This window comes from Giraffa tippelskirchi, chromosome 7, assembly GCF_054371585.1.
Source record: "Giraffa tippelskirchi isolate mGirTip1 chromosome 7, T2T-mGirTip1v1.2.pri, whole genome shotgun sequence".
Lineage (NCBI taxonomy): Eukaryota > Metazoa > Chordata > Mammalia > Artiodactyla > Giraffidae > Giraffa > Giraffa tippelskirchi.
The window spans coordinates 120088020-120103827 of NC_137281.1; the positions used below are offsets into that span (position 1 = coordinate 120088020).

At 44.5% G+C, this 15808-nt stretch overlaps 1 protein-coding gene across 2 annotated transcripts in view; it reads right to left on the reverse strand.

Moving 5' to 3' along the window:
* Positions 1-12276, reverse strand: part of TMOD2 (tropomodulin 2) — a 48954-nt gene extending 36678 nt beyond the window's left edge. For both annotated transcript variants that reach the window (XM_081508224.1, XM_081508223.1), the window contains exon 1: positions 12163-12276. The gene's annotated coding sequence lies outside the window, so the exon portion shown is untranslated. The remainder of the gene's footprint in view (positions 1-12162) is intronic.
* Between the last annotated feature and the right edge of the window lie 3532 nt (positions 12277-15808).

Here is a 15808-nt window from a genome sequence, read left to right on the forward strand (position 1 = left end):
CAAAAAACCCTATATATACTGTTTTCTAGCACACCTCTCAGAGTTATCTGAGAGATTTCTGACCAGGTTTGAGTCCTGAGAAAGTCCACTGAATAAAACACAATTCTCAGCTTTGAGGTTGTGCATTTTTTTTCAGTCGACAAGTGTTATAACAGAAGTCATGTACACAGTAGGATGGGGTGGGGGAGTTGAGTGGAAACTGTGAAAAAAGTTGTGCTTGAGTCTTGAAAGAAAAGGTCATAAGGTGGATGATGTGTGCAGGGAAAGGCAACAGCATAAACAAAGGTACAGGATAAGAAAGTAGATGAGGGACTTCCCTGGTGGTTCAGTAGTTAAGACCTTGCACTTCGACTGCTGGGGACTCTGGTTCGATAGCTGGTTGGGAAACAAAATCCCATATGCTGCAAGGTGTGGCCAAAAAACAAAAATAAAACAAAGACAAACAAAAAAGAAAGTACATAATGCTTGGTGAATGGTTGGTGTGGCTAGAGGGGAGGAGCAGGGGGGAGAGGAAACCACAAAAGACGAGGTGGGGACATCTGTGAAGGGCCTTCCCTATGCGTCTTGCCAAAATCTGGGCTTTATTCTGTTCCAGACGGGGAGTCACTACACATTTTTCAAGTAGAGGAGTTGGTCTGAGAAGACTTGTTTTCAATAAGGTAATTCAAATGGTAAGAATGAAAAACAGGTTGTTACGGAAAGAGATTGGATGTGGGTGGGCCACTTAAGAGCTATCGGAATATTGTTCCTCTCTTATTTCTATTGTTTACCATGTACCAGTTTGTGGTTTTCTATTTTGGTGTCTTTTCCATATCCAATGTAACTCTCTTTCCCTTCCATCAGCCTCCCTTCTTTTAAACTTCAATTGCAATATTCCAGTAAAAAAACAAAACCAAAACAAACCAGAAAAATCCTATCCTACTAAAGTCAGAGAAACCGACTGGACTGTATACACTGCTTTCTGGTCCTACCTACCACTAATTTATTATATGAGTCTGGACAAGAATCTCAGCCTGCCACACTCTTAGCTATCAAATGAAATGGTTGAACTACCCTATCGAATAGATTCTAAGTCACACAGTTTCTCATATTTAACACTTGGAAATTGAGGACTGTCCCACAACTGATGGTCCTACAATTACTCATGACCTAGCAGTGGTCAAGAAGTCATATCTGCCATGCCTATAAATACATAAATACGAAAAGCAACAGCTTCAAAACTAGCAAAAGGAGTGTCAGGGATTTGCAAAATGTCCCAGGGACTTTTTAAAATAGTGAAACACTCTTTTAAAACTTAACATAAGGTTTAAGAGCCAACATCAAAGGCTTTTAGATCTTTTACAGGTTTTTTAAATTTAATTTAAATAATTTACCATTTATTTAAATTTTAAAAAATTACCACTCTTCATGGCACAGAGGAGATATTGTGTGGAAAAGACCAGTGATTCAGAAAGTTGGAATTTGAACATGAAGCTTTAAGACTATTAACCAATTCATTTCCATTTTCCCTTTTTATGTATGCACAGAGGTGATATATGATTTTTTTTTAAACTATGCATATTCATAGCAGCTTTATTTGTAATAGCCAAAACCGTAAACAACCTGAGTGATCATTAGTAGGTGAGTAAATAAGCAAATTGTGGGACATCCACCTAATGGAATTGAGAAGTAGAATATTTCCTGCCATATCAGTAAACAAAGGATCTCACAGTCATCAGTGATTGCAGCTACCATCAATGCTGAGCCCCGAAGGAACTCAGAAAGGAAAGAATACCTGCCATCTAGCAGCCATCAGACCACAGTCACGCTCTACAGTAAGCCTTGAGGAAAGTCAGGATGTGAAAACACAGGATACTGGCCCCAGAGAGGTGAGGTATATATCAAAGGAATGATTTCAGTGAGCCCAGACTCCTGCATCTTCCCATACATAGAAAACCACTAAGTTCCTTAATTTGAGATATCTGGTTTCCCTTTAACTAACAATAATCTTTTGATGTTCAGATTACTTGCCCTTTGTTGCAAAACTTCTATATAATGTGCCACCCACATTTGCCTCCTCAAACTGGTGTCTCAGGATTACTTGAGATGCTGTCTCCCAGGCTTCACGTTCTAAAAATTCCCACTGAATATAACATAACTCTCAACTTTTAGGTTGTGAATATTTTTTAAGTCAACAGAATCTACTCAGAAATAAAAAGTAATGAACTACTGGTATATATAACAACATAGATGAATTTCAAAACAATTATACTGAATGAAAGAAGCCAGACCAAAAAGAATGTATGTGTCAGGTTCCATTAGTCTAAAATTCTAGAAAATGCAAACTGATCTATATGACAGCAAGCATATCAGTAGTTGCTTAGGTATGGAAGAGAGGTAGGGAGGGGAAGAGGTGTATGAAGGGGCGTGAGGAAATTTGGTGGGTTTGTCATGATGGCTTCACAGGTGTATGCATTTGTCAAAACACGTCAGACTTTTGCTTCAAATATGTGCAATTTGTTGAATGTCAATTCAAAAAACTACATGTAAATCTAAAACAGCTCTTCAATAAAGTAAAAAATATATTTTTAAGAAGGGTCACTTTTCTTTTTGGTAATGCTGCGTGCCTTTCAGGATCTTAGTTCCCTGGCCAGGGACTGAACTCAGGCCCTGACAGTTAAAGAACCAAGTCCTAACCACTGGACCACCAGGGAATTCCCAACAAGGATCACATTTTAATTGGTAGCGTGGGCACTTCTCTAGCGGTCCAGTGGTTAAGGCTTCATGCTTCCAATGCAGGGTATGCAAGTTTGATCTCTGATGGGGGGTGGGGTGAAGGGAAAAAGATCCCCCATGCTGTGAGATGCAGACAAATGATGGAAAAAAAAAGACAATAATTGGCAGAATTTTTCTTCACAGTGCTATGTAAAATATTGGTGTATTTTATGACTGATGATATCTTAGATAAGATTCTATTTGTAGTTCTGGTCCAGAATTCTACAAGTATACCCCAACTTCTTATCTTCCCCTGAAACAGACTAGTTCCGGTTTTCTTGATCATACCATTAACTTACCAATCGTGCGTAAGTGTTCGTGTGTGTGCTCAGCTGTTCACTCATGTCCGACTCTTTGTGACCCTATGGACTATAGTCTGCCAGGCTCCTCTGTCCATTCTCCAGGCAAGAATACTGGAGTGGGTTGCCATTTCCTCCTTTAGAGGATCTACTCTACCCAGGGATTGAACTCGCATCTCCTGCATCTCCTGCACTGGCAGGCAGATTCTTCACCACTGAGCCACTTGGAAAGCTGAATCTACCAGTCACTTCCAAAACTCTGATCAGCTGAATTTCCTCCCTTTCTACCCTTGTCTCACTGGTTACCACTTCCACTGGATTCTTACTGCATCATACTTTTCACATTCCTGTCAGTCTTGTTTTAGATCTTTGTTCCTTTGGACCTGGAGTACCCTCATTGCATTTTTAAAGGATTCTGTCCTTCCCTCTAAGCCACCAGAGTACCATAGTTAGATCATCTTTTTTCACACTGCAAACAAGCCACTTCCCTGATTAAGGACTTACAATGGCTCCCTTTTGTCTACAGAATGAAATTTACACAATCGAGCATCCCAAGCTCCCACTCTTTGGCTTTGATCTGCACTTTGTAATTTCTGTCCCCATAACTTTCCTAAGGGAGCCCTCCAATCCAGCCAAAATGGTTTATTCACTCTCTGTGGTAGGCAGAATAATGGTGCCCTAAAGATGCCCACATGCTAATCCCCAGAATCTGGGATGTTACTTTACATGGCAAAAAGGACTGTGTGTGATTAAATCAAGGATCGTAAACTAGGGAGACTATCCTGGATTATCTGGGTGGGCCCACTGTAATCACAAAGGCTCTTAAAAGATGGGAGAGGAAGGTAGAAGAATCAGAGAATGAGATGTGATGACAGAAGCAGGGGGACAGAGTGATGCAATTGCTGGCTTTGAAGATAGAGGAAGGGGCCAAGAGCCAAGAAACGTGTGCGGCCTCTAGAAGCTGGAAAAGGTCTGGGAATGAATTCTCCCCAGAGTCTTCAGAAAGAAATGCAGCCCTGCTGACATGCTGATCTTAACCCAGTGAAACCTGCTTTGGACTTCCCACCTCCTAAGCAATGCCATAATAAATTTGTGCTGTCTTAGGCTCCTGCATTTGTGACAGCAGCAATCGGAAACTAATATACTCCCTTATTTATGGACTTCCATTTTTCCAGATAATTTTTCTGGACATCTCGTTTGCCCCTCCCCTCCCCATTCACTCCCAACACTGCTCGGTGCCCCAGGAAGATGACGTATTTACACAGCATCATCAGGCTCCCTCGCCCTCTGACTCGTTCGGCCAACAGGAGGCACTAGCAGGAAACTGGAGGGACGTTGGTGCAGAAGGCAACATCGCCCACTAGTGAGCCTTCTCTGTAGGGCTGCCCCCACCGCTGCCTTGCTGACTTGAGGCCTGGGGGTGATGAAGGGTCCCTGTATGGCTGGTGCCAGATTTCTGTCTTGTTGGACTCCTTACACCCTCCCTACAACTCTGTAAATAGGATCTTTATTTAAATTCCCTCAAATTACTCAATTGAGTGTGTCCTCTGTTTCTTGTTGGGACCTTGGCTGATACTGTAATGTCACTTGGAATGCTGTTCTCTGTTCTCATGGCCTATCCATGTGCTCTGGAGACCTGGCTCAGGTCCCAGTTCTGCAGACCACAGAATGTCAGGGCTGAGTGAGGCCTGAAAGGTCATCCAGACCAGCAACATAGATGGTTTTTCTCCTACTTCTCTGACCACTTCTTCTTGGTCTCCTTTGGCAATTCTTCCTCTGTCTTAAGTACTGGCATGTTACAAGATCCTGTCTTACCATTTCTTTTCTTACACTGGACATTCTCCCTGGGAGAAACTCGTCCCGTCCAAAATTCTCATTATAATCCACGCCTTGAGGACCCTCAAATCTTTGATTAAGACTTTGTTCCTTGAGGACTAGATCCATGTGTTCCCACTGCTGAACCAACATCTCCACTTCACTGAATCAGGCATCTCAAATGGTAGAAGTACTTGCGTCATCTTTCCTGCCAAATAGCTTCTCCTCCTCTGGAATTTCCAATTTCAGAAATTTGGCCAAGAAAGCAGGGAACCATTCTTGACATCTCCTCTTCTTTGTCTCTTCCTCATTCATCAATCCTGTCCTTACCTAAACATGTTGAGGATCCATCTGTTTCACGCATCTGCACTGCCACATCCAGTCTTAGTCCATTTTGATCAATTCTTCATACAAATGGCCAAAGTGATCTTTTTAAACAACTCTGCCCTAGTTATTTAAAATCCTCCTGTGGCTTCCCTTTGCCTTGAGGATAAGGTTCAGATCCAGTCTGACCTTTGTCATCCTCATCAGCCTCATCCTGCACTGCACCCCCCAGCTTCCCCTGGCTCCAGCCTCCTGGGCTGCTTCCAACTCCTGGATCACGCCTTATGTTGTTTCCTCTGCTCAGAGCACTCTTACCCCTTCTTCCTCTGGCTGACTGCTAGCCAGCTCAGCTCATCTTCCAGTCTCAATGTAAGCTTCACTCAGTTTGGTGCTCTGTAACGACCTAGAGGGGTGGGACGGGGGCGGTGAGTGGGAGGGAGGCTCAACAGGGAGACAAGGCGATACATGTATACATACAGCTGATTCAGCTGATTCACATTGTTGTACAGCAGAAACTAACACAACACTGTAAAGCAATTATAGTCTAATTAAAAAATAAATAAGAATGTAAGCTTCAGTTCCTCAAAGTTGCCTTGTTTGTAACCCCAGGCAGGTCTGAGTCATTCCCTACCCCAAGGCACACCCCTTGTTCAGAGCTCTTCTTGACTTTATTACAACTGCTTGTTTTATCTCTCTTTTTTGCTAAGCTCTGTGAGGGTGGGGACCGTATCTGTTTTAGTCACTGTATGGTCCTGGCTCCTAGCACAGGTCTTGACCCAGGATAGGCATCCAACAAATATCAAATGAAGGAAATGAGCTCAGAAAGGTGAAGTGACCTGTTGGTTCAAAACTTATTCCACCATATCCACAGCCTCCACTTTCTGTCATGGAACATTCTGAGGCCACCTAAGCACAGAACAGTTGCTCTGCTCCCTAAATTCAACTACACCACCGAATCCTAGAGGACAGGGATGATGTCATGATTCTTTCTATTCCTGGGCCTCTTGTAGATTCATTCAACAAATATCTACTGACAGCCCACCCTTTTCCACTGCTGGGACAAGAGCAGTGAACAAAACAGATGATACTTCATACAAGAGCTGAGCTTACAGTTTGGCAGTAGGAGAGACATTAAGTAAGTAGTTACAATAACGTGTTAATACTATGTAACAGTCCCTGTTAAAACAAGCTGCATATGTTGCACTAGCGCATCAGGAGGGCGTGAAAGCCAGAGGAGAAAAAAAATAATGCACCCTCCTGAAGACAACTTTGAAGATTTGGGGGAAAGCTGGTTTTATTTTTAATAACAAATATAGATGTATGTGGACATATTATTCACACAGCTTTTGAAGTCAAATCACAGATTTCTGGCTCAAGGATGGCCTGCTTAAGCCCCTACCCAGGGCCCCAAGTGTTCACACTTGCCCTCTCCTCCTGTAAGTGACGCTGCAGTGGAAAGCTTCCAAACATCACTGCAGTCTCACCTCCGGGAGAGCGCCTGTCCCATGGCAAGCTCTCAACATGCAACAAGAGACTAGTGTGCACACTGGAGTGAAGCAAGTGCCAAGCAGCGCTTTCAGGAGTCCAGGTGCACCTGCATACCAAGAAGGTTAGAAAACAGGAGCAAGAACTGGAGCTGAAGGAAGGATGACTTGGGCCCGCCAATAACTCTTCCTATCAAAGATATGAACCCTGAGAAGGAAAACAAGGAGTGTGGCTTTCTTTACTTCTTCTTCCACTACCTTATTTGTATATGTATTTCATAACTGGTATGAAAGAGGAAAATCAGATACAACATAAAATGCCCAAACTTTGGCCTCACCTCCATGCAGACTTGGAATCAAACCCAAAACATGCAGCCCTATTTAATAAGCCTGATCCAAACCAAAGACCCATTTTGTGAAAAGTTTTTTAAATGGGTAAAACTGCCATGAGTTGCTTAGGAGTACATACGTATCTGGGAAAGCTACAAAGGACAACACATGGAAAGGACAGACATCTCAGAAGGAGCAGTGGGGATCTGATTGGGGAAGGACGACCTGACCTTCCACCTCACTGATGATGATTTCATCCCAAGAGGAGAAATCAGTATGTGAGAAGTTATTATTTTTTATTATGTATCCTCAATATTTTATAATAATCTTTAAACAATGAGTGAACCAGTTTCCACAAGAGAGCTAAATCTACATTTTCTAAAACTAGTAAATTAGAAAAAAAAATCAGCTTGTCAATATATCCTCCAACAAAACAGGAATTTTTTAATTGGAGTATAATTGCTTTACAATTTGTGTCCGTTTCTGTTGTACAACAAAATGAATCAGCTACATGTATACATATACCCCCTTCTTCGTGAATCTCCCTCTCACCCCCCCCATCCCACCCCACTAGGTCATCACAGAGCACCGAGCTGAGATCCCTGTGTTATAAAGTAGCTCCCTACTAGGTATCAGGACAGGAAGTAATCCTACATATTTAATTTCTTTCTAGCTGCAGGCAAATACAAAGATGTGTACAAAACACATAGCTTGTGTTTTGGAATCTAGCTATTTCAAGATGGCTCTTTCAAGTCTGTTGTTTTTTTTTTTTTTTTTAAATAACTGAGTGACTCCTGCCATATCCTCAGAAATCTGTGCAGGAGATACAGGACAGAGAATGGGGTGTGGTAAGGAGGAATTTCAGGCAAAAAATATGAGAAAGCAATTGGAAGCGGCAAGCTGAATGGAGAATGAGGAATAGACCTTACCAGAATGAAAAGCTGTCCTACCTCACAACACAAACGTGGCCATAGCTTCAACTGCTCAAAAGCGGTCTCCTTTTAAAACAGCGTGCCCACCAGTAACCACTCCCTCCAGGTTCAGAAGAGAACAGAAGACAAAAAGCATAGGCCTTGGAGTCAACTAGCCCTGGATCTGATGCTTACAATTCATGGTGCCAGTGACAGCTTCTCTGAGCCTCTGTCTCATCCTTGGTGAAACAAGCAGAGCGGGACTTATCTCAGAGGGTGGAGGTGGTATCTAATGTGATGATGTATCTACCAGGAACAGCTGCTAACATACGCAAGCCCTCAGTCAAAGCCATTTCTCTTTTGTCCTCGGGTGCAGTCTTCTATGTGGGCTATTTGTTCCCTTCATTATCCTTGTCAGGATCTGTTGAATGTGGAGAAGCAGCACCCTATTGGAACCCTGGGTCAGCGCTGCCAGGTGTAGTGAGCTGCCATGGGGAGGCTGGCCAAAGTAGGAGATAGGTTTCCACCTGGGCAGGAAGTTGCCAAGAAGCTTCCTGCCTGGGGCAGAAGGGCTCTAGCATGGAAATCTCACTGTCTGCTCAGACCGCCACCTGGTTTGTAATTCTCTTGGCAGGTCCTACTCCCTGTCACTGCCCTATCCCTTTGTCTGGCCCTATCCTCTGCTTTATAAGGGGTTCCTGTTTCTGGACTTCTGCGTACCTCCTTGCCTTCCACTTGGGTGTCTGGGTCTCCAGCTGCCTATTGGTTCTAGCTATGTCCCCTCACCTTGGCTTTGGGAAGTTACGGGCTTCTCACTTCCTGACTGGCACCAAGGGTTCTCTACTGTTTGTTGACAAAAGCTGGCTTCTGTCTGCTTATGAATCTTTGACTCATTTATCTCTCTGGCATCTGTCTCCAGTTTGGTTTTGATCAAAGCTTTGTTAAGGGTTACAGGTGCTATGTGCCCTTTGACTCATGACTGCTTATCAAGATGATATGCAAAATATTTAATAACTGGTCTGAAATGGGCATTGTCCATCAGAATGGATGTCGGTTATAAACAAGAGGGGTGGCTGACCCTGCATATATTGGCTGAACAGCAGCCCAGCTCCCTAGACTCTGGACCCCTCCCACTGCTCTGACAAGAGGCCCCCTGGTTTTTTCACTGGACTGGAACCTCAGATATGCCCCTTACTCCTCACATCCTGGCTTGCTGCAGCTTGTCTTGTGCCTTGTTTCATGAGCTCCTATTACCCACAGTCCTAGGGCTGACCTTCTCATTCCCACTCTATTCAGTGATCACCAGGGAAACCCAGGAATACTGGTGACACATATGAAAGAGATGGGATAGCCTTGGTGCCAAACCAGGGGGGCAGAATATAAAAACATACAAGTGTGTGAGTGTGTGTGTCTGTGTGTGTAGGAAAAAACCCTTGTAGCAAAAGATTCAGTATAAAATTAAAGTGTTATATCTTAAGAATTGGTTCTGTTTTCTTAGTCTAGTAATAGGAAATCTCTTCTGCACCTGCCTTCTAGGAGCTTCTTTGATCCGCTTATAGTCTATAAGGAAACATTTGGTTGTATGTGATTTACAAATAAAGTGAACAAGAGGAAATCCTTGAACTTCTGTCAGAAAGCTGGGTCTGTTTTTCCTCCAACATCCCCCTAATTCAAAATAAAAACAACCAGAGCCTAGAACTTTCTGCCATACAGGCGCAGATCTTGAACTCAGAGAGAAAAGGGATAGCGCTTTCAGGATGGTTTGTGGGGAGGGCTAGAAATTCTAAGCTATGGGAATTTCAGAATTTGAGGTTGGAATTAGGGGATGAGATGTCTTAAGAATAAATGATTGATAGTAGTTAAGACAAAGCAAGAAAGAGAACTTCCCCTGACCCCACTCACTCCTCCAACAGGACTGAAATCTTGAGTGAGCACCGTGAGACACAGATTCACTGTGAGTTCCCTGCAGACGTCCACACTGTCCTCTGCAATCCTTTCTCTTTGTTTGCTTATCTATTTTATCGATCACCCCAATTTTTAATTTAAAAAGTTCAAATCTACAGAAAAGGTAAAAGAACAGAACACCTATATACCATTCTCTCTGATTCACTGTCAAGATTTTGCTACATTCTCCAGCTTCCTCCCCAACCCTTTTACTCCCCCCTACCCTGAACCAGCTGAAAGCTGCAGATGTCATGCCGGTTTGCCTCTAATATCTACATCTCAAAAGAAAATGACAGTGTCCCACATGACCACCGTACCATCGCTGCACCTAAGAAAATGAAAAGTAATTCCATGATATTTATCTAATATGTAGTCCATATTCAAGTCTCTCCAATTGTCTCCAACTCATCAATCATAGCCATTTTTTTTTTCTGATTTAGGATCCAAAGTTCACTCATCCCAATTTATTGTTAAGTCAGTTGAATATTTTAATCTACAATACCCTGGCCCCACCATCTTTTTGGCAGGAACATTACACAGGTGAAGTTATGACCACCTTATTGCATAACCCAACAGGAAACTCATGGTACGTGTTGGCATGCTTGATCATTCAGCTGAGGTGATGACTTTCTCATCTCTCTATTGTAAGGACACATTTTCCCTAGGTAATATGTGGCAAGATACTTTGAAATAATGTCAAAATCCTCTTCCCCAACAACCTCTGGCTCAAAGGTTTTGTCATCTGTGGATGAATCCTTGCCTGAATCAGTTACATTAGAGTTGCAGAGCGCTGGTTTTCTGATTCTCTCATTCCTTCTATTGTGTATTTATTATTCAAACAATGACCCATCAGTACCCATCCTCTCTATCCTCAGGGTCTGTACTGTCTGGTTATTTCATGCTGCGGTTCCTCCCCTTCTTGCTCACCACCTCTGAGGGTTCCTGCCTAGCCCTGGGGAGCCATTTACATCTCCCTTTACCTGATGATCCCATTAGTTCACCTTCAGCCAATTAAAAACAAACACAGAAAATCCACAACATGTTGTTGTCTACTTAGTTATAGTAATTCACAAAAATTAAAACAGTTGTAATGCATATTTATTGGATTAGACTGCAGAGAGTAGAGAAAACCAGTTCTATTTTTTAAAAAGTCAAGTTGCCTAAACCCTGAAAAATCTTTCCTCCTCACTAGGTAAAACCTCCTGTTCTGTCACAGTCAGGCTTTCTATAATGGTGTTGAACAGACGCACCCTCCTCTCCTTAGTTCCTTGATATGAGAGTCTTGAAAGAACAGAGGTTTAGAAATCATTTAGGCGGAACACCCCGTTTTACATGGAGAAAGAGGTTAAAAGAGGTGAAGAGACTTGCCCAGCGTCCCTCAGCTCCTTAATGGCAGAGCTAGGGAAATGGGTTTTTATGATACCTGCTCCGACGTTCTTTTCATTCCCTTCCCAAGGACCTGGTGATCTCGATGTTTAATAGGCAAGAGGAAGCCTGTAGCATTCACAGCCTTCGTTGCTAATTCACATTGTGCCTGCATCACCTTCCCATCTTTGAATACTTCAAAAATTCCCATTAGGAGCCATTATTGTCATTGTTATTATTAAAAACCAATTTTCACTCCTGCAGGTCAACAAGGAAAATTTAGGAAGACTCAAGGGAGCACATGCTAACATTACTTAAACCAGGGGGGTAAAAAAAGAGTCTCACGACCTGCATCAGGCCGCTCTCCGAACGCTGCTTTCTCGGAGGCTGAAACACCCTGCGGGTGACAGCTCTAGCAGGAGTCCACCCTTCCCCGCCGCCTGATCTAACGCTGCAGTGATAGGCATTAAGCTCCAGGAGCTTGTCAAGCGTTCACAGGAGAGAAGTGGGGAACAAAGCCCAGCGTGGAAACACTCGGCCCCGCAGCTCAGGGAGGACAGAGACCGCGCCCTCACTGCGGCGGCCGGGGGATGCAGAGACTGCGGAGCCGCAGTGCAGCGCGTGGGACCCACACCCGCTGGGCGCCTCCCTTCCGCGCAGCCCTCCACCGCGCTTTCCTCCGCGCCTTCGGCCAAGCCGAGGAGGCCAGAGGCGGTCCCGGCTCCGCGCGCCCTCCCGGCTGAGAGCCGATCCCGCAGAGCATCCTCCCGCGGGCAGGGAGGGCGCGGCCGCCCCGCGCTGCTGGCCGGCGGGCTGCAGACGGCACCTCTCCCGGGGGGGCCCCAGCTCTCCCGGGGGGGCCCCAGCTCTCCCGGGGGGGCCCCCCAGGCCCCAGCTCTCCCGGGGGGGCCCCCCACCCACCCTCGGCGCGCTCACCCGTGCGTGCGCCCATCCCGGAGCGGGCGGTGCGGGCCGTCAGTCCGTCTGCCCCGAGGTAGCGGGGCCGGCGAGCAGGGCGGAGCCGTGGCCGGGGCGAGCGCGGCGATCAACAGGCGGCTCCCGGCCGGGCGCGGCGCCGGGGCGCGCGGCTGCCTCGGAGCAGGCTGGGAAGCGTAGTTCGGAGCGGCGAGCGGCGGCCGTGCGGAGGCTGGACCCCCTGCCCACTGGCTGTCACCCCGGGCTTCCTCACCCTCCGCTGCAGGTGTCCTCGCCCGGAATCTGAGTCCCGACCCTGTAAGCGCTGTGCGGGCGAACAGGACCTCAGCCTTGGGACCAGGCTATGAAGGGCTCTCTTGAGAAGCCCAGGGCTACGGATGGGGTGGGTGGCAAAGGCTCTCCAAGCTTGTGAGGAGCAGCTGGGTGAGTGAGCACCTTTACTTCGAAGCCGTGAGAACACCGGCTTAGACACAGACGAGGCCTGTCCTGGGTTTTACTGGCTTTACGCCGGCCTCGGGCGGAGCGTGGGGAGCAGTGGCTGGGGCACATGTCTGGGGGTAGGGAGGTGGGGTGTGGTGAGGCTGATCTAAAGTTTGTGGGTGAGATTGTTCGCCAGCCCACGCACACGCGGTGGCTTCACTGAGGAGAGCCTCAGCATCCTCATCTGTAAAGTATAGACTTAAAGCTTGAAGGTAAGTTGCGAGGACTAAATGCATTTTAGGTGCGTATGTGAAAGCCCCTGTTGTCAGGCCCTTAGCACATCTCAATAACGTTCCTCAGGAGTTACAGGGAGACCCGGGCACACTTCCGGTCTTGAAAGCCCTGTGTATAATGCTAAGCTAAAGATAGTTGGTCTCGTTGGTCTGGATAAATAAATGTTAAAGCCCACCGGGTTTGCTGTTGTCAGCTATTTAGCCGGCTAACTTCACCCGGAATATGTACTGTGATGTGTCCTCTATGCCAGGTTCTTGGGAGCTACAAAGACAGAGAAAATACTGTCTGGTCTGTGAAGCATGGAAGCGGGGGTGGGGGCGGGGGGGCAGTGCGACCTAGGACAAAGATTGAAATTATGAAAATACATGGCATAATAGGGTTACCTTCCAAAGGCATATTCTACCACATGTGACATCTCTCCTTTCTGAACTCTTACTGCAGACTTTCAATGCAATATTTCACATTATGGTGGGATTTGCATTTTCCAGATGTGGAAGGAAAATGAACCAAAGGGATGGATGTAGCATTGCTGGCATAATCTCTGAAACAGGCAAAGAGTGAATGGATGTGAAACAGCATCATAATCTGGCAGTGACCTGTGCAGTGATCATGTGACCAAAAAACAAAATGCTGCAGAGAAAATTCCATGTTTGAAAATACCAGCATCACTTTACATCTGTGGAAGTACATTCCTATCCATGTTCTCATTTGACTTTTCCAACAATCTTGTGAGATGCAGGGTGAGGATTTTCTTCAGTCAGAGTTCCAAGAGGCACAGAGAAGTGATATGAGTTATTCAAGGCCATCCAGCTGGTCACTAAGCCTTCTTCTCTCCTTCTGTCCTGGCCTTCTGTGAAGAGGCACTCTCAGTGCTGGCTGTCATTTGTACATTTCAAAACAGGGCCATGCTTTCCTCAGGAAGAGGGCTGAATCAGAAAATAAAGTTAATTCTCAAAGGCTAGAACAATGGTATCCAGTAGCTGCTGACTGAGACTGGTGTTGTGTCCATTAGCAGCGCTGTAGTGATGGACTACAGCTTCTGTCACTACACTGTAGTGATGGACTACAGATTCTGGTGAACCTCCTTACCAGAATGTCAAATATGCAAGAGAAGGAGTGAAATGAAAGGGAGGTGTGGCCACATCAATTTAAATCACATTCCCGTGTTTTCCTGTATTTCTTTATTCCAAATGTCCTATGTAACAGACCAGATGCCTTTGACTTTTTTTAATGTTGTACATTTGTCAAAATTATAGCTTTCTGTTAAATAAGAATAAGATTGCTTATAGATCAAGCTAGTAGCTTCCCCAGAGAAAGCTGGTGGTAGGCATAACCCGAAAATAACAAAGCAATTTTATTCAGATTGTAAGAAAGGGTAGCAAATGTTTAATATAGCAAAGATACTTTGTTGTTGTTGTTGTTCAGTCACTAATTCGCATCCAACTCTTTGCGATCCTATGAACTGCAGCACACCAGCCTTCTCTGTCCTTCACTATCTCCCTGAGTTTGCTCAAACTCAGGTCCATTGAGTCAGTGATGCCATCCAACCATCTCATCCTCTGTCGTCCCCTTCTCTTCTTGCCTTCAATGTTTCCCAGCATCAGAGTGTTTTCCAGTGAGCCAGCTCTCCACATCAGGTGGCCAAAGTATTGGAGCTTCAGCTTCAGCATCAGTCTTTCCTATGAATATTCAGGGTTAATTTCCCTTAGGATTGACTGGTTCGATCTCCTTGCTGTCCAAGGGACTCTCAAGAGTCTTCTCCAACACCACAGTTCAGAAGCGTCAATTCTTCAGTGCTCAGCCTTCTTTATGGTCCAACTCTCACATCTGTACATGACTACTGGAAAAACCATAGCTTTGGCTAGACAGACCTTTGTTGGCAAAGTGATGTCTCTGCTTTTTAATACACTGTTTAGGTTTGTCATAGCTATTCTTCCAAGGAGCAAGCGTCTTTTAATTTCATGGCTGCAGTCACCATCCGCATTGATTTTGGAGCCCAAGAAAATGAAATATGACACTGTTTCCACATTTTCCCCATCTATTTGCCATGAAGTAATAGAACCGGATGCCATGATCTTAGTTTTTTGAATGTTGAGTTTTAAGCCAGGTTTTTCACTCCCATCTTTCACCTTCATCAAGAGGATCTTTAGTTCCTCTTCACTTTCTGCCATTAAAGTGGTATTATCTACATATCTGAGGTGGTTGGTATTTCTCCCAGCAATCTTGATTCCAGCTTGTGATTTATCCAGCTCCGCATTTCACATGATGTACTCTGCATATAAGTTATATAATTGTTACCCAATCTGACTTTAGGATATTTTCAAAATCCCCAAAAGAAGCTCCATATTATATATTAGCAGGTCACTCTCTCTTCCCCTAACACTCCCAGACCCTGACAAATACTAATCTATTTTTTTGTCTTCTCTGGATTTACTTATTCTGGGTGTTTCATATAAATGGAATCATACAACATGTGGTCTTTTGTGACTGCCTTCTTTCATTTAGCATAATGTTTACAAGGCTTATGAATGTTGTAACATGTATAAGTACTTTTTTTTTTTTTTTTTACTTTACAATATTGTATTGGTTTTGCCATACATTGACATGAATCCGCCATGGGTGTACATGTGTTCCCCTTCCAGAACCCCCCTCCCACCTCCCTCCCCATCCCATCCCTCAGTACTTAATTTTTTTATGATCAGTTCAGTAATACTCCACTGTATTGGTATATCACATTTTCTTTATTTTTCAGTTGATGGACATTTAGTTTACTTCCACATTTTAGCTATTAAGAATAATGCTGCTATGCACATTTGTGGACAGGTTTTTAAAAAAAATTAATTTATTTTAAAAGAAACGATGAATATTTTTAATGATAAAAGTTACAATTCACAAAGAAGATAGACATCATAAACTATTAGATACCTTAACA